Source organism: Neofelis nebulosa, chromosome 18 (assembly GCF_028018385.1).
Source record: "Neofelis nebulosa isolate mNeoNeb1 chromosome 18, mNeoNeb1.pri, whole genome shotgun sequence".
In the NCBI taxonomy this organism is placed as follows: Eukaryota; Metazoa; Chordata; class Mammalia; order Carnivora; family Felidae; genus Neofelis; species Neofelis nebulosa.
This window is the reverse complement of record NC_080799.1, coordinates 27251952-27273031: the sequence shown is the minus strand read 5'-3', so window position 1 is coordinate 27273031 and position 21080 is coordinate 27251952. Positions and strand designations below refer to the sequence as shown.

Genomic DNA, 21080 nt, shown 5'->3' with positions numbered 1-21080 from the left:
AGTACCTTCAAAGTGTAAAAAAGACACCTGCACTGGGTGGTGCTTCTAAACCCACAGCCAGGATGTGGAATTTGGGATACTGGTGGGCACCTCAGATAAGGGCTGGCCAGGGTCCTAGGGACAGCCAGTCATAGACTGTCTGCTCCACTACACTGGCAGGGCTGAGAGTCATCTAGGTTGGTGATGTCTGGGGATAGCCTGAAGCTTCTGGAAGGTGACAGCCTCTACTGTTCAGTGCCCGTCTGCCTCCCAATCCCTGAATGGTGCTGAGGTGTAGGACTGGCCCAAACGTGGGCCGAGTCAGGGCATCCCTGGGAGTGGTATCAGGTATGGGTTCCCCGCAACACATGGATCACAGAATTCCCATCATTCATCTGACCCTTGAAGACCTTCTAGAAATGTCTGCATAGTATTGGAATTGGGGAGGAATAACATGGGAGCTATTACAGGAACTAGAGCTAATTTTTAACAAATGTTTCTAAAAGTAAACCCTTTAGGAAGTAGCAGCCATAAGCATCCTGGACAAATGAAAACTTTGTTAGGGGAGCCAACTAGGCTCATACTGAGGGGCTCTGGATTTGCAAGGGGGCAACAGGGCCAATAGCCCTGGCCTGCAGTGGTCGTGGTTGTGGGGGCAGGGGATGGGACACACACCCCCCCTTAGGAGGCAGACACACACTGTGACTCCAGTGGAGCCCAGCAGGGGATACCTGGCCTGTTGGTGACCCCTGGCACCATTATGTTGGCTTAATGGAATAGGGCAACACAGTATGGGAGGTCTGGTGCTTTCCAAACTGTGACCCACAGGCATCCCATTTGGGTGTTTGAGGTGTACAAGGACAGCGTCAGAGCCAGACCTCAGGGCGAGGGAGGCAAATTCATGGAGCAGCAGAGCCCTGTGTGGGTCAGCCATGGCCACACACTCATGCCCAGCAGGGTTTCCTCGATGGAAAATCTGAAGATCATTACGAAACCCTTGGCCAGTACGAAGTGCCTTTTAAGTGCAAAATAGCAAAATTCTGAGCATCTGGCTTTTAGATATTGTGTCCTCCAGTAAACAATGATAACCCTGCACCCAGTGTTTACACTCCCCTCTCCCTGGCCCATGGGCAAGCAACTTACCTCCGGCTTCCTTCCCAGAGCCCGTGTCATTCAGGGGTGGCTGCCTTTTATTTTTAACCTTGGCATGTGTGATTCTAAGCCAGCTTAGCTGTGAACCTTAGAGATGGGAGCCGTGCCTTTTTTTTTTTTTTTTTTATAGCACATTTGGATTCTGCTAAAATTCTCAACTGAGCCTTGGTAGGTTTTATTTAACATCAAGCACACTGACAGCTCTACTTCTCTCTCTCCTCCACCCGGCTTCCCAGGGTCTGAGTTACCCTCCCTTTCACCCTTTGTATTTCTGGGAAAGGTTAGCCTGGAGGTCTGCCCCATTCCCACTACACCCCCAGGGGAGGGCTGGGAGCCTACAGCTCAGGAAAGGGCTATGTGGTTTGTGCATCTGTCCTTTGCAGACCCACACCCTGGGAGTCCAGGGTTTGGTTGTGGATTGCCATTTCTACGTAAGGTGACGCCGTCCCATTTGGATGCTGTTTGCATACTTTCCAGAACGTTTCTCTGAAAGTGCTTTATCCTTTATCATCCCTCAAGAGTTATGCATCAGTTGCAGAAATGTCCAGGATTCCCGGGATCCTTTTAAAATCCACGTTCTCACTTTATTCCTGCATTCTGGGAGTTAGGACAGCAGGTGATATGATGCTCCTCTTTCTGCCTGTTGCCCTTGTCATTTCACACATGTGAAAACTGCAGCCCCCCAAAAGTCTGAAATGGGGTCACAAAGCAGGCTGATGAGCCAGAAGTCACTGGCATGTAGTAGCCCATGGAGACACACATGCTCGTGTGTGTGTGGCTGTGTGTGTGCCTGCGCATTGCCAGCTAAGTGCTTTAACCACTGCTCTGCATAGCTTGCCACTATGGAGCCGGTGACCCCTGGGTAGACATGGCCAAAGAGCCCTTGCACCCAGAGTGGCAGACCATATTTTCCAAAGGCGGAGTTCAGAGTGGCAGAGTTACAGGCCATGGATCACATTATAATCTGCCCACAGTTAAGCTCCTCGGGACAACTTCTGGGTCCCGAGGCCTCCATGTAGAGAGACAGGGGAAAAATCCAACTTCACTCTCAATGCAAAGGAGAGAGCCTTCTTCCTGTGGAGATAAGCCAGGAGGGGTCAAACAGTGCCTGAAGGCGGAGTGATACAGCCAGGGAGACCAGGAGGCAGAGTCTGTGTCCTCCTTGCCTCCAGCCTGAGCCCCTCTTGGGAACCAGCCTGGGAGAGCCCAGCCCTCTGCGGTGGGATCCCTCCCCTTAGAGGTTTCTGAGTTCCATCACCTGCATGTCTGGCCTGGCTCCCCTCTCCCAATTTCCTCCCCGAGGTGACAGCTGGGCCTATGGGGCGAGGCCGGCTGCATGCTTGGACAGGGGACAGGTAGGCAGAAATGACAGCAGGCTGATGAGGGAACCAGAGATGGTCTCCAGATGCTGTGCGGTTGGTTGAAAGACCGTGATCATCCTGTGTCTCGCCTTCCTCATGGGATGGGGCCCGTAGCAGTCGTCACAGAAGGCTGTTGTGTGGGAAGGTGTCCCGGAAGAGTCTATGGCACATAAAGGTACGGCAGCCATGTTTCTGCTGTTGCTGCGGTGGCTGCAGCTCCTCACTACCAGTGCTTCTGGGATCACCGTCACACTAGTGTGAAAACTTGGTTTCTGCCCCTGCTGCTATTACCAGATTGGGCTGAGGAGTTAATTAGTTGCTAGAAAAGCAGTCCCAGAATAGACTAGGTAGGGTCCCGGTCTTAATTCTAGTGTCAGCTCTGCTTCAGTTTGCTTTCTTATTTTACAGTCTTCCTTCTCTCTCTCCTTTCCTTCCTTCCTTCCTTCCTTCCTTCCTTCCTTCCTTCCTTCCTTCCTTCCTTCCTTCCTTCCTTCCTTCCGCATTGGTAAAAAGTCACTTCACACGTCTGGGTGTCCATTTGCTCACCTTTAAAATGGAACTGATGGGGCGCCTGGGTGGCACAGTCGGTTAAGCGTCCGACTTCGGCTCAGGTCACAATCTCGTGGTCCGTGAGTTCGAGCCCCACGTCGGGCTCTGGGCTGATGGCTCAGAGCCTGGAGCCTGCTTCCGATTCTGTGTCTCCCTCTCTCTCTGCCCCTCCCCCCTTCATGCTCTGTCTCTCTCTATCTCAAAAAATAAACGTTAAAAAAATTTTTTTTTTAAATGGGACTGATTTCTGACCCATTTAAAGTCTGACCTGCTTTCCGGTCTTGTGAAACTCAAGACGGACCATGTGAAAATCGAAGATTGTATTTGGGATGCTATGATTTAGCAAGGGTTGGGTGTAAGGCAGAACAGTCCAGGTGTTCATCTTTCGTAAAGCGATAAAAACTGTGTGTTGTCTGGTAGTTGTTAGGGTCTTAGAGGAAGCTGAGTTTTGTCCTAAGTGTTCTTGATTTCGCTAGTTTTCAGGGACGGCAGGGGGCTGAGGGTGGGGGGTGAGGAGGAAGCGGATCTTCTCTAAATGCACTGAAATGCCAACAAGAGCAGGTTAACACATGATAATTGACTCTGTGCTCAGGTGACAACATTATGATAGATAAGCCTGTTGGGTAAACTTTAGACTTCACAACTCGGGTTATTTGTTTGTTCAGCATCCATGGTGTTGTTGGGATGGTGTAAGTCAGAGTAGACATTTGCCCCAGAGGTGACGGTCCGGGGAAGAAAGAGAATCAAAAGCAGAGAATAAGGTCTGTCACTGGTTCCAGGTCATTTCAATCAAGAAATCAAATTCTAACAGCAGAGCAAACAGAAGGTGAGGGGAGTGGTTAGTGCAGAAGACTCTGCTGCCTGCAACAAACTGAGCAGCACCTTCAGGTCATGGTCTCACGGCTTTGTGAGTTCGAGTCCCGCATCGGGCTGTGCGCTGGCAGGCGTGCAGACTGCTTGGGATTCTCTCTCTCTCCTTCTCTCTCTGTCCCTCCCCAGCTAGTGCTGTCTCTGTGAAAATCAATAAATAAACATATAAAAAGGAACCCTAAGCAATACCTGACACGGACCGTTCCACACTTGTCAGGTGTGCGCAGATGTATGCACTTGCACACTCCACAGATGTGCCCTTGCACCCACAATTGCAGTGTCTGTGCAGACACATGTCTTCAAAGGAGTTTTCCTGCCTCGGTCCAGGAGGATGTCATATGCGCTGGTTAAATGAAACCCTTGAGTCCATAAATCCAGCGTCCATGGTGTGCTGGCTGTCAGCCTTGCAGCACACTGGAGATGTAATGGTTAGTTCTAGTGCGCCTACAGTTGTCAGGCACCAAGGAACATTCGGGATGGGCAGGCAGAACCGTCATTGCTCAAAGACAGGTTTTGAAGAGCTGGCTTCGCTTGCCCCTGGAGCTTACAGGGACGGTGGGAGAGCTCGCCCTGGAGCGGGCTGTCTCCACGGTCTCTGGTATGTGGCTATTTAGGGGGGAAGAGACTCTAACAGCCCTGGTGCTTTCCAGCTGTCACACATTGTTAAGCCTGCTTTGGGGTTTTGTTTAGTTTTTACTTATTTATTTTGAGAGCGCGAGAGATAGAGCACAAGTGGGGAAGGGGGAGAGAGAGAGGATCCCAAGTAGGCTCCGCGCTGTCTGCACAGAGCCTGATGCAGGGCTCGATCCCACGATGTGAGATCATGACCTGAGCCAAAATCAAGAATTGGATGCTCAACTGACTGAGCACTGACTCAGGCGCCCCTGTTAAGGCTGACTGAGCCCCTGTTGGATGGCCTGACTGAGCCACTCAGGCGCCCCTGTTAAGGCTGTTTGGGATGCGAAAATGTGAAAATACCATTTATCAAAGGTTGTAAGAGCACACTTTCCCCCCACATTTTAACATCTCTGAATGAGGATATTTGACGATTGATGGGGTCTTAGATTCAATGAGGTATCATGTTTCCATGTTCGATGGAAACTCTTTCCCCCAGAGGTGCCTTCTGCCGTGGGGACCCACTAGACCTTCTGAAGAGCCTGAGACTAGGTGGCAAATGCCAGATCCTGGAGGGAGCCCCAGATTGCTGTTTCTACAGCCGTCAGGGGCCTCTTCTGATTGGCCAAGGAGCCGCATCCATCTTGGATCTATGTTACCCATGCCATCTCCCTGAAAGCACCCATCCCAAAGTGAGAGAAAGTGCAGACTGATTCCCACAGGGAGTTAATAAGATGATGTGGTGGGCACGTTCTTCGTGGGCTGCTGGACCACCCAGATATTTGGAGGCACGTCCTGAGAGTCCCTAACAGGCTCAGGGCAAAGGCAGTGTCCCACAGGTGCAATTACCTGCATGCCTGCTAATGTTCCGTGCATCTGGCATGCAGGGTTATAGGACAACTTCTTTCCCTTTGGTCAGACCTCCATGAATCAGCCCTGAATGACTGAGTGACGGAGGGGGCGGGGCGGGGGTGGAAGCACACAGCTCCCCATTGATCGGGGTCCCCCGGAGGAGGACTCGGAGGGGAGGCCGTCTATGCGCAGAGGGCTCGGCAGCAGGGGGAGCGGGTAGACAAGCCCACAGCCTGTGAGTCAGGCCAGAGGGGCTGAAAGGTCACAGCTGTTCTAAACCTATGGGATTCAATGTCTCCTCCAGAGCTAACCCCGGGCGGGTTAATCCATTTATTTGTCAAACGCCTACCATTTGCCAGGCTCAGTGCCAGGCTGCTGTAGGCCAGCTCTTGCTGCCACTTTGTTCTCCTAATGGGCTGCAGCGCTTTGTAGTCCATGGGCAGCTTGACGAGGTGGGTAAAAGCCACCAGTGAGTGGAAATAACTTAGCATTTCAGAGGTAATTGCTGCCTGTCAGGCTACGCAGCTGGCCTGTTGGCTCAGTCCTGCATTCATGGGGGGGCTTTCTCAGCAGGATAACAGCAGAGGGAGAGGGGCGAGGGGTCATTACCGAGCAGGTTCTTCAAGGCGTGTGGGCCAATGGTACTGGTTGGGTTATCTGGGGCTTGAGCATCACGTGGTCTCCTGGGTGCAAGTCCCCTGGGGGAGTGTCCTCCCGAGCTTTGGAATCAAAGGCTCTGCGCCCATGGCCACCAGCTCCCATGAGTGTCCGCTCGGGGTGGAGGCCAGGGACCCCTCCTTGCCACTTCTGAGGGGTAGCATCGCTCCCTCATTCTCTGAGGGTGGCGATTTCCAGGCTCCAGGCATTCTCGAACCCCCTTCGTGACATTTGCCAAATTGTGGCACGGCCTCTGCTCTTATTTTCTTAATATTTTGTTTAAGTTTCCACACTTAAAAGATTAGAATTTTTTCATAAAGAGCCGGGCTTATTTTTTTTTCTCCAGTGCGTATATTTTGGAATAGAGAATATGTTCACATAATGCAAACTTGAAAAGTGATCAAGGCTGTCCCATGAGAAGTATTCCCCTCTTTCTCACCCTTGTTTGTGTGCCATGTGGTAACCCTTCCCAGGGTTACCACAGGCATCCACTGTTGTGTGTCCTAGATGTGTGCTGCTCATTTGTCCGCCTAATGCACAATATGCAAATAGAGTGGGAACACATATATTTTCTTAAAACGACTTCATTTGAAAACTGCCCTATGTGGAAAACCAGCCCCACTTTGCCATCATTAGAAAGGAATCGTAAAAATACATAGACTGCAAACAAAAGAGTGCAATTGAAGTTTTGCTTCCTAAGGTGGCTGGACCGTTCCAATCCTGCAGCCTAATCAGTCTTTGTTTAAAAGTGGGTACTGGAGGGGCACCTGGGTGGCTCAGTCGGTTAAGTGTCTGACTTCGGCTCAGGTCATGATCTCGCAGTCTATGAGTTCAAGCCCCGCATGGGGCTCTGTGCTGACAGCTCAGACCCTGGAGCCTGCTTCAGATTCTGTGTACCTCTCTCGCTCTGCCGCTCACCTGCTGCTGCTCTGTCTCTCTCTCTCAAGAATAAATAAGACATTAAAAAAAATTAAGTTTAAAAGAGTACTGGAGATACCACTAAGAACAGCTAGAGAGGGGCACCTGGGTGGCTCAGCCGGTTAAGTGTCTGACTTCGGCTCAGGTCTTGATCTCACACTCCGTGAGTTTGAGCCCCTCGTCGGGCTCTGTATTGACAGCTCAGAGCCTGGAGCCCGCTTCAGATTCTGTGTCTCCCCATCTCTCTGCCCCTCCCCTGCTCATGCTCTGTCTCTGTCTCAAAAATAAATAAAAACATTAAAAAAAAAAAAAGAACAGCTAGAGAAATATTAATTGCAGCATGAGACTTTTCTTTCTCCTCGATGTAGGAGAGAGGATAGAAGAAATGGAAACGAAATGGAAAAGACACAGATTTTCTCACTGTGAGAAATATTCAGTGATATTTAATAAATAATTAATAACTACCCAGTGATCTTGGGTAGGTCGGTAGAGTACCCCCAGATTATGGAGATGTGCCACACATCCGACATCTGGGGAAACCCTGCTAGAATTTGCAGAAAATCCACCTTAAGTAAATCCTGAGAGGTTTCTAGCTTTCAGATTGCTTTGATGTGTTAATGATTGGAAGAGACAAGCCAATGGAAGACTCAGGACAAACAAGAGGCTTCAGAGAACTATTTCAACAAGCAATATTTACAAGGGAGTCTAGACTTCAGGAGAACAGCGTTCCCAGAATAAAAGGTGTAGCAGGTATTTAAAGGACCCCCCCCCAAGTTGCCATTGGTTTCTTCATTATTCCCATGGGTGGAAAAATGATCAGATCTACATAGGTCATTGCATCCATATCTGCAGGCGTCAGTGTTGCAAAAATCAGATGTCAAGTTGTTTCCACTAGAGACTCAGCAATCTATGGCAGTTTATGGGAATGGGTCTCAAGCCTTTTTTTTTTTTTTTAATTATGATGCTCATGCAAGACAGGGTGTCTTTTTAAAATTTCAGGATGCAAAGTCCCTTTTCTTTTACTCTGTGATGCATGACGTGAGGCTTCAACCTAGGGCAAGGTGTCACTTTTGCTTTCTCAGCTCCGTAGAGGGAGCTCCACAGGGGAAAATTGTCCCTGGGACTTATTGTCCCTGTATGTAACAATACCCAGCAGCGGTATAGAGGGTGTCTGTGACAGCGGGGCACCCTGAGCTTGCCTTCAGTTGGGTCGATAGCCATCAGTGCTGATGAAGAGGCACCTTCCTGCAAACTCAGGGCACGTCCTGGTCTCGGTGCTCATGGCTGGGCGAAGGAGACCCGCACCCACCCTGAGGCTGGGGAGAGGTGAGCAGGGCATTGCCACGATGGCTCTTGGGAGAGTGGGGCTCCTTGTGGGGTGAGGGGGAGGGATGGACAGACGCATCTTATTGGAAGGAGGAGGACAGCCCAGATTCAAAAGGCATGGGCGAGATGACCTCAAAATGGGGGTAAGGAGACAGAAAGCACCAGGGCAGGCAGCTTCAGTGCAGTGATTAAAAGCTTGGCTCTGGGAGGCGCCCAGGGGGCTCAGTGGGTTAAGCGTCTTCAGCTCGGGTCATGATCTCGCGGTCCATGAGTTCTAGTCCTGCATCGGGCCCTGTGCTGACAGCTCAGAGCCTGGAGACCGCTTCAGATTCTGTGTCTCCCTCTCTCTGCCCCTCCCCACTCGCTCTCTCAAAATTAAATAAACATTAAAAAAAAAAAAAGGAAAAAAAGCTTGGCTCTGGAATCAGAATGAATGGGTTGGAATCTCCTCACTTGCACCACCTGCCAGGTTTGTGTCCAGCAGCCAGCGGCTTCTCTGTGTCTCAGTTCCATTAGCACACTGGGACGAGCCCTGTGCCTTAACCCCACAAGCTTGCCTTGAGGATCGAATGACTGATAACATGCACAAGTACTCAGATTTCTGGCATGTGGAAGGTGTCCAACAAGTGTTACCTGTCATTATTAGTTATTAATTCTTTTTCATCATATCTGTATGGAACCAGGTGCTGAGGGCCTAGAGGTAAATAGGACACAGGTCTTGTCACGGGGCTGTTCACAGTGTGATCCGATTTTGAGATGCTCATGGAAAATCAGATGCTGAGAGGTACCATAATAGACATCCAGGCAGAGCTCTAGCAGTACAGAAAGGAAATGAGATCCACTTGGGAGAATTTTGGAAGGCTTCCTGGAGGAGGCAATATGTTATTTGGGTCTCAGTGGGCAGAGAGGATTTTCAAAGGGAGTGGCCGAAGGAATGTTGTTTCTGAATCCATTCATTCCACGACTGCACTTCTGATCTCAGTCCCACACACCTTTATTGGCCATCTACTATATGCCAGCTGCTCTGCCGAGCCCTGGAAAAGTGCAGACGAGAAGTAGGATCCCCTTTAAAGAGCTGAAGGGCACACACGTCCAGTAGCAAGACTTGCAGACACAGAGAGAGAGGGTGCTCCCAGCACTGTGGGATCACGGAGGAGGGGGCCTCACGCAGCGTGGGTTAGAGAGACATTTGGGGGAGCTGATGCCTAAGCTGTAGGGTGTTGGCATTTGCTGTATCCTAGATCTGGCTGCTTCTCACCATGCAGGTTCCAGCTCAAATGTCACCTACTCAAAGACATCTGTTTCAGACGCTGGCTACATCCTGAAGGTACATTTGCAGAATTTGCTGAGGGATTTCGCGGTGGCAAGGTGTGAGGGTGAGAAGTCAACAGGGTGGTGCTGCTGCTCCTATTGACGACACCCACTAAGGGCTTGCTCTCTTTCAGGCCCTGACAAGTGACATGCTGGGGTTTGACCCTAACATGCTTCCTAGTACAGCCCCTGGCTTGACTGACCACACGTCTATCTGCAGGTGTCCTTGAACTGTCCAAAGACCGGAAAGTCATGTTCTGCTGTAGTGAGGTGGGGGATGGCACAGTCCTTCTCCCTCTCTCTGCGGGTCCTTGAGGCCCTTTTGACACCTGCAGCGTTCTTAAGTAACCGCTTGAGATCCTTTGAAGGTTGAATTAGCTTTGCTCCAACCCAGAAAAGGTATGCGTGTCACCCAGTTTGTCACTCTCATTCCAGCCTCATCAACGTGCACGGCAAGGCAGCTTCCTCGATGGCATTGCTAGATCTAGGGGACTTACGTGTGTGGGGCCCTTCACATCGAACCGAACACCGTAACACCTGCCCGCAGGGTAATCGGGATCTGAATCTCTCCAACTTGCCCAAAGCTGCCGGAGCGTGGGGAGACGTGCTCTGCACTGGCAGCCTCTTTGCAAGTGTTTCTGCTTTGATGGTTTTAATGAAGATATGAAATCACCTAACGGCTTTCATTTTGCTCAAGCGAGATGGCTTAAAGCGGAGCCAGCATTTCCCAGGATCAATCCCCATTTTCAGAAGTGGTTGGTTAAACTCTCTGCAGTTTATGGCCACTTCTGGCTGAAGCAGTGGGGGATCTGAATTATTAATTCCGTGAAAAATGAGTTAAGTCACTGCAAAGCTCTGTGGTGGCAAAATCCCTACTGTAGGCCCCTGTTCTGGTATTTTCTGTAGCACAGACCTCTCCATTAACCAGAAATCCTTGGGCAACGTGTCCATATCGCTGTCTGTCTGTCATTTCTCCGGGAGGGGAAGGGCTTGACTGAATTCGGTTGTTCTTTCCTGCCGAGGATGAAGAAGCGGGGATGGGCACAAATGGCTCTAGGAGGTACTTAAGTCAAAGCCATTTTCACAGGCACTCGAATTTGGACATTGTTCAAATGACGAGTGTGCCAGCAAGGTCGTCTCCCAGACATGAACCCTTGAGCACCTCTACCCGATCCGGGTGGCTGATGGCCGGGAAGTGTGTGAAAGCATGGTGAGCTCAGAGCTGGTCTGAATATGGCCCTATGAACAGGAACAGTGACCGAGCTGCCCAGACCTTGTATCTTGCGGAGGAGCTGGTTGGGATAGGGGTGGCGTCCCAAACTCAGCATCCTCCAGGGACTCTGTAGGCACACGCGTGAGTGAATGAAGTTGGCTGTGGGGCAGTAAAGAAAGAGAAGGGGCAATAAGGGCAAGTCCCAGTTAGAGAGGGCGTTTGTCCCATTTGGAGGGGATAACCACTCGTTAATCCCAACAGATTTTTTTTTTTTTTTTGCCATCTCCGTATTGCCAGATCTTCTAGGTTTTCCCTTTTTTAGAACAAAGCTTGAAATATGGCACTTTTTAAAAAAAGCGAATCTCAATTTATAATTGTGACTTACTGATTCACAACTTCTATAGAACAGCTGTGGACCAAAGTGAACATGTCTGTGGGCTGGATGTTACCTGTAACTGTCCTATCTTGACTTTGATGGGTTGGGTCGTGGAGACAGGCACTACTGCTTTTCCAGTCTTGCCTCTGGCACATATTAGCTGAGGGGTAAGTTGCCGCCTTCCTAAGCTTTGCTTCCTCCTATGCAAGATGTGGCTGTTGTGTGTGTTCGTCCTTCCCGGATTGTTGTAGTGATTCCATGTTGTAAGTACGCATTAGTTTTTATTAGTCTTGTGATCCCCCTTCCTGGATTCTGCCTGGAGGAGGTAAACTGATGGGCATGCCTGGAAGACAAGAGGCCTAACATGGACCTTTGTCAAGGTGAGGAAAGCTGGGATCTTATCAGTTGGACCAAGAGGGAGGAGAAGAATCTAGAACCAGGATGACCCATGGTTGGAGAAACCCATGTGCTTCTAGAACTGGCCCCCAGGGAGGGAGCCCGCAATCCCCAGCACTCGTTGTCATCCGAGTCCCTGGAGGATGTTGAGTTTGTGACACCATCCCTGTCCCGGACCGCTCTGTGCAGCTGGGTCACTGCCCCCCAGCGCACAGTGCCATTTACAACAGTTTGGGGCTCTCCGTCCTTCTGCGCGCTTCTTCTGGCTTTCGTGACTGGATGGGGTAGGGAAGCTCAGAGGTCCGTGCTCTAGAGATGACCTTGCTTGCACAGAAGGTGACCGCCTCTCTGATTCGGTGGTGTGGTGTAGACAGAAGTCCAACCGGGAGAGTGAATCTTGCTAATAGGGAGAGGCTAAGGGATGGCCAGGGGTGGAGATGAAGAATTTTTGTTCAGCCTTGATCAGTAGTTGGCACCTTCAGAACAACAGACGAACACGGGGATGGGGGTGCAGAGGAGCCTGGGGCCAGAGATCATGATGGAGCCCAGAAGGCAGCCACCCCTCAGGAGAACCATGTGTGTCAGAACCGGGCACGACTCCCTTTAAAGCCAAGCAAAGCCTTGATGAGAAGGGACATCCATTGGGATGGGTGTACGGTCAGTACTGAGAGCCCGGAGGCACGAGCTGGAGGTGGGAGAGCGGGCTTTGTCATGCCCGTGGGGCAGTCCTGTCCACGAGTCCCCTCAGCCTTCGGGTCCTCAGAGCCCCATCTGAAATCTGACCACACATCTCCTCCCAACCTTCAGGCATTTGGGTACCATCTTCACGGTTTATTTTTGGATGTGTCTACAGATATTTTAATTTACTTCACATGACCTTAAAGTCCACTCATAACTTGTGCTTTAACGTATTTACTGAAACGTGAAACTTCCTATCACCAGCCGACATGAGAATCCCTACTTGCCTGGCACAGAAAATTGTCATAAACACAAATGTGGTAAAAACCAAACAACACAATTCAGTTCCAGCCCAGACGGTTGCCTGTGCCACGAACGGCCTTAGGCACACGGCATCAGGCAGCCTCCCGCTTTCTGAGGATGAGAGAGAGGAAGAAGCCCCTTAGAGAGGTGTTAACAACATTTTAGCACCTAACCAAGACTCTCTCCCTGGTGTAATCAGAAGATTTGAATAGAAAGGAAAGGAAAGATCATTATTTTCTAATGATGTGATTAGGTGGCATTTCAAGTCGTGTCCGTGGGCCGCCTACATCTTTCTCTTTCAGCTGGTGGTACATATTGCACACATTGGGACATGCTGGCCGACCCACTTAGATCCCTCTTGCTTTGATGGCGCTGTATTATTTTATCATACTTGCTTGTCATGGTCCATCAACAGCTTGGGAGGGACTGGCTGACATTACGAAGTCTGGGTGGTTTAAAAAGCTGTGATTCCAATTTTAATTGCAAATTGATGGGGCATCATGGGAAAAGCGAATGGAGACGTGAAGAACTGGAGGAAAAGATTCAGCTCTGCAGTATTTTTAGATTTTTTGTCCCCCCCTCCCCACCTCCCCGGATGGGTTTTGTATAATTTTATCTGGACTCTAGGTTTGGTAAGTTCCAATACCTTCTTCCTACTGCATTACCCGAGGGCTAACCCAAACTTTCCTTACAATTCCAGTTAAAACGACCTATGTAAAACCTTTATCTGTGGTTCCTTTAAAAAACTGTGATTTGGATGAATGTCAAAGGCATTATGCCCAGTGAAAGAAAGGTTAGGTACTGTATGATTCCATTTATATGACACTCTCAAACAGACAAAACTGCAGTGATAGAGAACAAATCAGTAGTTGCCAGGGTTTAGGGCAGGGGGAGGGTTTGATTATAAAGAAGCAGATAAGGGGATTTTTTTTGGGGGGTGGGGGTGTGTGATGGGACTGTTCTGTATCCTGATTGTGGCGGTAGTCACGTGACTCTATACACGTGTTAAAATTCATAGAGCCGAACACCAGTAAAAAGTCTGTTTAACTGTGTAATACTTTTCAAAGATAAAGCAAAACTTTATTTAAAAAAAAAAAAAACACCCAGGATTGTAGAGCTCCACCGCTGATGGGCATCCTGTACGCCAAATCCCGGTTACCAGAAAGCAATCCTGTTCCCACGGGTTTGGAGTTCACCAGCCTCCTTCACTTCCATCTTGACTATGACTGAAGGGATGTGGGTGGCCTTTCAAGTCCTACCCATCCCAGCACCATCCCCCCACCCCCACCATCCCCAAATGGTGCTAGGATCTGAAGCCAAGGTTGGGAAGCATCCGTTGAGGTCTGGGGCCGCCGTGGCCAACACAGACCAGTCCAGCCAGGCTTTGCCCTGAGGGTCTGAGGTCAGGACTGTGGCAAGCGGCAGTGGGAAGTGCGTCTCATAATCTGAGTGCCTGCTGGTGGATAGCAGACCTGGCTGGGGTCCCAGGGACAGTTGGGGGGGGATGCAGCATGGGGAAAAATGGGTCACAAACCCCATTTGGAAGAAGAATCCGAGGATTCCCCCTCAAACAAAACAATTTACAAGGTACTGACAGCATGTCTGACCTCCTGACTACCAGACAACCTAAGGACTGAGCTAGAAGCTTCCCCTTGCTCACCCTACCCTCTACCCCAGCCAAGCCAGCAGGGACAAAAAGCTCTCAAATGCACCCTCTCGAGCCAGAGCGTCTCTGGATCTGGCTGGGAAAGAGCACCCTGGACTGGATGTGCCCACATTTCTCTCTTTCCGGTAGTTGATAAAGAACCCATGCTTCCCAGAGCCCCACACTGCTAAAGGTGGTCACCCGGTCGTGTTTTCTTTTCCCATGGCGTCTGAAATTGGACACAGAGACCGTGCATACAACAGAGAGCAGCCATGAAAGCCACAAGGCTCCCCTCATCCTTCCCCAAACCCCACTTTCTGCTGGGCTTGGTTTGAATGGGTTTCTTTTCCTTAAGTGACTAAGACGCTACTTGGGTGGCTGTACTGAAGCTACCTGGGCTGGAGCAAAAAAGTGTGAGCATTGCCAGCCTGTGGGTGGTAATTGAATTGGTAATTGAAGTGGCTGCAATAACTCAGGAGCCGGAATAGCTAGAGAGGGAGGTCACAGGTGGGGCGTGACCAGGAAGTAAATGAACACAGTGATGGGGAGGGCGGAGTGGGGAGGGATTGTGCATAAACCACAGTGGAGCACAGGGCATGCGCACGGCACGTTCGAGGTACCCACCCCTCCAGCATCCCTCACTTGGTGCCAGCCCCTGAGGGAAACGTAGCTTTACATTTCTTGACTTCACCACTTTCCCACGGCTACCGGTCTATTTGGGCTCTTCCACACTCAGCTTTGGTAAATCCTGTTAGCCTATTTCAAAAGTGATGATGATACTGCCTATGAAGATGTCTGACCTCTGTTACAGTCATCAGTGTCCCCAGCATACAAATCCTTGCACTTTTCTGATGATAAGCCGTCTATAAAGTAAGGAAGTAAGAAAACACGCAAATAAAGATACAGCCACATGGTGGAATTCAACATAGCAGATAAAGAAAAATACATGCCCGTACGGGAAGTTGTCAAGATGTGCTGTTCAAGTAGAAAAAGGAGCAAGGTGAAAAACATATTTCTGAAAATTTTGGCTGACTGTTTCTACTTTTGGAGATTTTTCTTTTTCTTTTTAAATTTTTTTTTTTTTTTTTTTCAACGTTTATTTATTTTTGGGGCAGAGAGAGACAGAGCATGAACGGGGGAGGGACAGAGAGAGGGAGACACAGAATCGGAAACAGGCTCCAGGCTCTGAGCCATCAGCCCAGAGCCTGACGCGGGGCTCGAACTCACGGACCGCGAGATCGTGACCTGGCTGAAGCCGGACGCTTAACCGACTGCGCCACCCAGGCGCCCCTCTTTTTCTTTTTAAAAGAGATGGTTAGGGATTCAGGATGCTTATTCTGGGTTCCCTTCATACTTTCAGTGCCATCTTACTTCAGATGTGTTTCTGGGTGAATAGAACTTGGCTGGCTTTTGTATTTGTCTGTAGTCTGATAATCATCTTTCAGTAAGAGGATTTACATGTTTATGTGTGTTCTGATTATCAACATGCTTGGACTTTTTCTGTCATTTATTTTGTTCACTTTATTTCCTTTTTTTCCTTCTTTCCCAATTCTGATATTGGATCAGTGAAGTTTTCTTTCTTCTCTTTATTTTTTTAATCTTTATTTATTTTGAGAGAGAGAGAGCATGAGCACAAGTGGAGGAGGAGCAGAGAGAGAGGGAGAGAAAGAGAATCCCAAGCAGGCTCCGCACTGTCAGCTCAGAGCCCAATGTGGGGCTTGATCTCCTAAACCGTGAGATCATGACCTGAGCTGAAACCGAGAGTCGGATGCTTAACCGACTGAGCCTCCCCAGGCGTCCCATGGAGCTTTCTTTATTCCCCTTTTTTCCTTCTGCTGAGGTGGAAGTTATACAAGCTATTTATGTGCTCTTAATAGTTGCCCTTATATGTGACCAAAGCCTTAGCAGAGAGTAATAAAGGGGGTCTTGACTCCCACCCTCCCCTTGCCAATACGGTCCACGGTTATGGTTGCCCAGTATTTTACTCCACTTGCTTTTGTGATTTTTATATTTGTCAAAATGATGTCTACATCGTCTGAACAGTTAAATAATATCATAAGGCTTCTCACAAAAACCGCAGCCCACTGCCTGACCCCCGACGTTCTGATTCCTGTGCAATGGAGGCACCTGATTTTGATTCCTCTGACTCTGAGACTTCTGTGTTCCTCCATATTACTGAATAATATGTTTGTATTGCCATGTCTTATAAAATCATAAATAGCCTAACCTTGGGAGTTAAAATCACACCTCTCAATTGCTCAGGGAAATGAAGACTCTCAAAACTGCGGGTGTACAGTATGTGGAAAGTAATGATAATGCATGTAATAATATTTGTTGAAACCAGTCAGGTGTACCCAAAGTTGGGTGCTGCAGTTGCCTCACTTCTGTATGAAATGGAGAAGATGAACTAAAGATTCCACCCCAAAAGTTAGCCGAATGATAAATCAAACAAGGAGACAAGGAAGGAATGATTCGGAAAGATAAAAACAGAAAATGAATCTAGGAAAACAGTAACGTAGATTTAAAAAAAAAAAAACAAACCCAAGGACTGATTCTTTGAAAGATTGATAAAATAGACAAAGAAAACACAAAGAGGCATAATTAGGAATAAGAAAGAGCATGTAACCACAGGATTTTCAAAAATCCCCAAAGGGCTTAAGCATCTTTATGATGTTGTGAAAAAAAGTAGATAAAATTGAATATTTAGTCCTCATAAGGCACTCAGTGTATCTAAAAGACATTTTCATAACATGATCTTGAAAACTATTCTCAAGCTAATTTTCAGCGTGGTGTCCTGGGCGGATGGCAGTAACTTTGTCCCCAAACTCTATCTGCTGGTAAGTCGGGGACATGCTCGAGAAACGTAGGTCCCAGCAGAGTTAGATAAGGCGTGACAGCTAAAGGCAACAGTCTCAGCCGAGAGCTAAAGGAAAGTCATCCCCTGGGGCCACAGAGGTTGGACAGTGGTAGCTGCTGTTGCTGACTTTGCTGCTAAGTAATTGTTATTAAATCGTCTCCTGTAATGTGTCGTGTTTCAAATACTACGTTTGATGTCGTATTTCAGCTTCTAAACCATAGTAATAGCAGAAGTCTGCGTTTACTGGTTCTGAGCTTCCGCTTCCTTTCTCTGTAATTAATACCTTTCTTTAGTTGTTCATTTTTATTTCTCTCTCAAACAGATGACAAACTCTTATAAGGTAAAAAAAAAAAAATCTTTTTTTGGTAAGTGTTTTAATTTGAGCCCTTTGCAGATTTAGAGACTATCTTCCTGCCTTTCTCATGCACGAGCAATACTTTGGCTGAATTAAAATTTTTAGGACAAAATCTTTTCAAAAACAGCTCTGAAGACACGGTCCTGTTGTCTTAGGGTGTGTACATGTCTGTGTGTGTGGCAGAGAAGTTTTATGTCAGCTGGATTTGCTTTTTTCCCTTTGCAGACACACTATTTCATTTTCCCCCCTGCCTGGATGCTTATACAATTTTCCCTATTGTTTATTTATTTTTTGAATGTTTACTTGTTTATTTTTGAGAGAGAGCGAGAGAGCGAGGAGGGGAGGGGCAGAGAGAGAGGGAGACAGAAGATCTAAAACAGGCTCCACACTGTCAGTGCAGAGCCCAACACAGGGCTCAAACTCATGAGCCATGAGATCATGACCTGAGCTGAAGTTGGACACTTAACTGACTGAGCCACCCAGACGCCCCTCTATTGTTTAAATTAAAACATTGAATCTGGATGTGTTCGAGTGTGGTTCCTGACTTTGCCTCGGCACTTACTAGCACTTCTGATCAATAGCATTTCTATTCATCGGGATTCCCTGTTAAATTCTTATTCACTTTTACAGATTTGTTCTCTTTGGGTCTTACCTCTTCTATCCCTTTTTTCCTTTGCCTCTGAACTGCCATTTCTCCTGAGTTGTCCTATTCACTGATAATGTAGCTTGAAATGTGGAACCTGGGCTTCCAGCTCCAGTTTCCCGTCATTATTGGTTATTGTTTGCAGACGTTCTTGACTCTAGATTATTCCCTCCCCACCGTCGCAGGGATGTAATGTTTCCTTGAGTCCCGTTTAGAATGCAGCTGGCAATTTTCTAACATTACTTTTCTTCTTACAGCAGCTCTACTGCTTTGATAAGATGTACTCTTCTTCCTCATACTGAATTCTTGAACTGCCTTATCCATCCGTATATCTGATGATCTTTCTCTTTGTGGCGGTAGACAGGTGACCCACTTCCCTCCTTTATGTGGCCGAATAATATTCCTCTGGGTATACATACCACATCTTCCTTGTCCATTCACCTGTCGATGGACACTTAGGTTGTATCCATGCCTTGGCTATCGTGGTCTCATCTTAGATACCTCTTGTGTAAAAAACAAAACAAAATCCTTGGAACTCCTGGCACGTGAGTTAACCGCGTCCCCAGGTCCCAGTGCCAACAAAGATATCTCCTCTGTCATTAGCAAAAAGAACCAGGAAGGTGGGGTGGGGGAGCTGAAGGTGCAAGAAGTCCTTTTCACTTGGAACTAGCATTATAATTGTTTTTTAGGAGGCACCTGGGCAGCTGTCAGTTAAGCAAAACTCTGGGTTTCAGCTCAAGTCCTGATCTCGCAGTTTTGTGAGTTTGAGCCCCATGTCAGGCTCTGTGCTGGCAGCATGGAGCCTGCTTAGCTTAGAATTGTCTCTCTCTCTCTGCCCCTCGCCCACTTGTGCTGTCTCTGTCCCTCAAAATAAATTAATTAAACTTAAAAAAAAATCGTCTTTTACCCCCTAGAACTACTGGATTTCTTTGCGGTGTTTCTCACCGGGGTACAAATTTTCAATCTAGCTGTCTTGCTTATGTCTTGCCTCTTTCTTTCTTGCTTATGTCTTGCCTCTTTCTGTCGTGTCCCTGGGTTTTCAGTGCGTTCTCTCTCTCTCTCTCTCTCTCTCTCTCTCTCTTTCTCTCTTTCTCTCTCTCTCTCTCTCTCTCTCTCTCCAGGAAAGAATGCCCTCACTGAGTGGGATAGGAGTTGCCCTCTAATACTTTTTTTTTTTTTTTAATTTTTTTTTTTCAACGTTTTTTATTTATTTTTGGGACAGAGAGAGACAGAGCATGAGCGGGGGAGGGTCAGAGAGAGAGGGAGACACAGAATCAGAAACAGGCTCCGAGCCATCAGCCCAGAGCCCGACGCGGGGCTCGAACTCACAGACCGCAAGATCGTGACCTGGCTGAAGTCGGACGCTTAACCGACTGCGCCACCCAGGCGCCCCTCTAACACATTTTTTTTTAAACATTTTCTTTTATTTTTTGAGAGACAGAGCATGAGCAGGGGAAGGGCGGTAAGAGGGAGACACAGAATCTGAAGCAGGCACCAGGCTCTGAGCTGTCAGCGCAGAGCCTGATGCAGGGCTTGAACCTATGTACCGTGAGGTCATGACCTGAGCTGAAGTCGGATGCTCAACCGACTGAGCTACCCGGGCGCCCCTGGAGTTGTCCTCTTCTATCCAGTGTTTCTATGCAGCACAACACACACTAGCACCTTATTTGGAGTGCATGAGGCATTGGCACTCTTGACCTTCCCATGTGTCTGAGTTTGGATCAGCAGGGAGCTTATGTAGGTAGTAGTTCCTGAAAGCAGGATGGATGGAGAGGCAGGGCTTACAGGGAAGGAGGAGAGGCTGATTATGCATAGCTGGTTGGCAGTATGGTGATCAGAGCCCAGCCCTGCTGGGGAACCTGAGAACTTCTAAGGAATCATCTTAAGTGGTGCTCAGGGGTCCTGCACCATGAGGGAAGGGAATCAGTTCAATAGTGGCATCCAAAGAATAAGAAACCCACGTTCTAGGTTCAGTGAGTTCATGGACTTGCCTTTGACCTCGGGTGAATGACTTGAGTGTTCTTGGTGTCTGTGTCTTCTTTCATAGAATTACAGAGTTTGACAGGCTCGTGTTTCCTGAGAGGTAAACATGTCCCTAAACCAGGTGGTCTGGGGTGATACTCCAAGTGACTTGGGGTGACACACACTCACGTTACAGACACCAAAACATAGTGCTATCGTGATTTTTCTTTTCAATTTTCATTCCTTCCTCTGATTATATCAGAGAGGAGATCTTGGGTTCATGTACATGGGCCTGTAACACCTTTCCAACAGCGAAACACCACCTAGGTAGAACTAAATCTTTTCTCCCTCTGTGTCTGGTTTTACTGTCACCTCCTGTTGGTGGCAAGAGATACTGTTTTTCCATTTACGGTTCTAGCAAAGTTTTGGAAAAAAACTAAAGCCATAGATTTATGTAAGTTAAAAAAAAAAGTGAGTGGATTTTAAAGAGAAATAAAAGTGAGCATTAGAGCAAGAATATGGCCAGAATTGTGGAGGTCATATGTGAATAACTCAGTTTGGGGCAGATGAACTGAAAGCCCCTTCCAGTTCTAGGAGCTCTTCGAGCGGAAATTCATCACACAGTTGGGACTCTGGAATGCAGTGTCCCCGGCCCGGGATTTTGAATGATCTGTTTTAGATTCCCTTGGAATGTGTCCCCAGCAAACCCACCAGGCACCACCCTTCAGATGCGACATCCCCAACATTGGATTCTAGAGGCATTTTTGACAGTTGGTGGAGGCCTCTCTCTCTGACAGCAGCCCCAGAATGAGCCTTTAAAAGTCATAACCGGTAAATTGCCTCTTTGGCTGCTTTGACATCCCTGTGTGGTGCAATCCAGGTGTGTTGTAGCTGAGTCGTCTGGGCCAGAGTCCTCGCTGGGGAGAAAATCGTTATGAAAAGCTATCGATTAGGTGTCCACAGCTGCTGAAATCCAGCCGCGGAAGCTCCTGGAGCTGCATTTATGAAAGGGCAGGGGTCATAAACAAGGGCGAGAATGTGATTGAGAGAGGAGGCAATTTG

The 21080-nt window shown here is 48.3% G+C and overlaps 1 protein-coding gene across 1 annotated transcript in view; it reads left to right on the top strand.

The window, feature by feature from the left end:
* HS3ST2 (heparan sulfate-glucosamine 3-sulfotransferase 2) overlaps positions 1-21080 on the top strand; it is a 94141-nt gene that overhangs the window by 1668 nt on the left and 71393 nt on the right. The gene's annotated exons all lie outside the window — the stretch shown is intronic.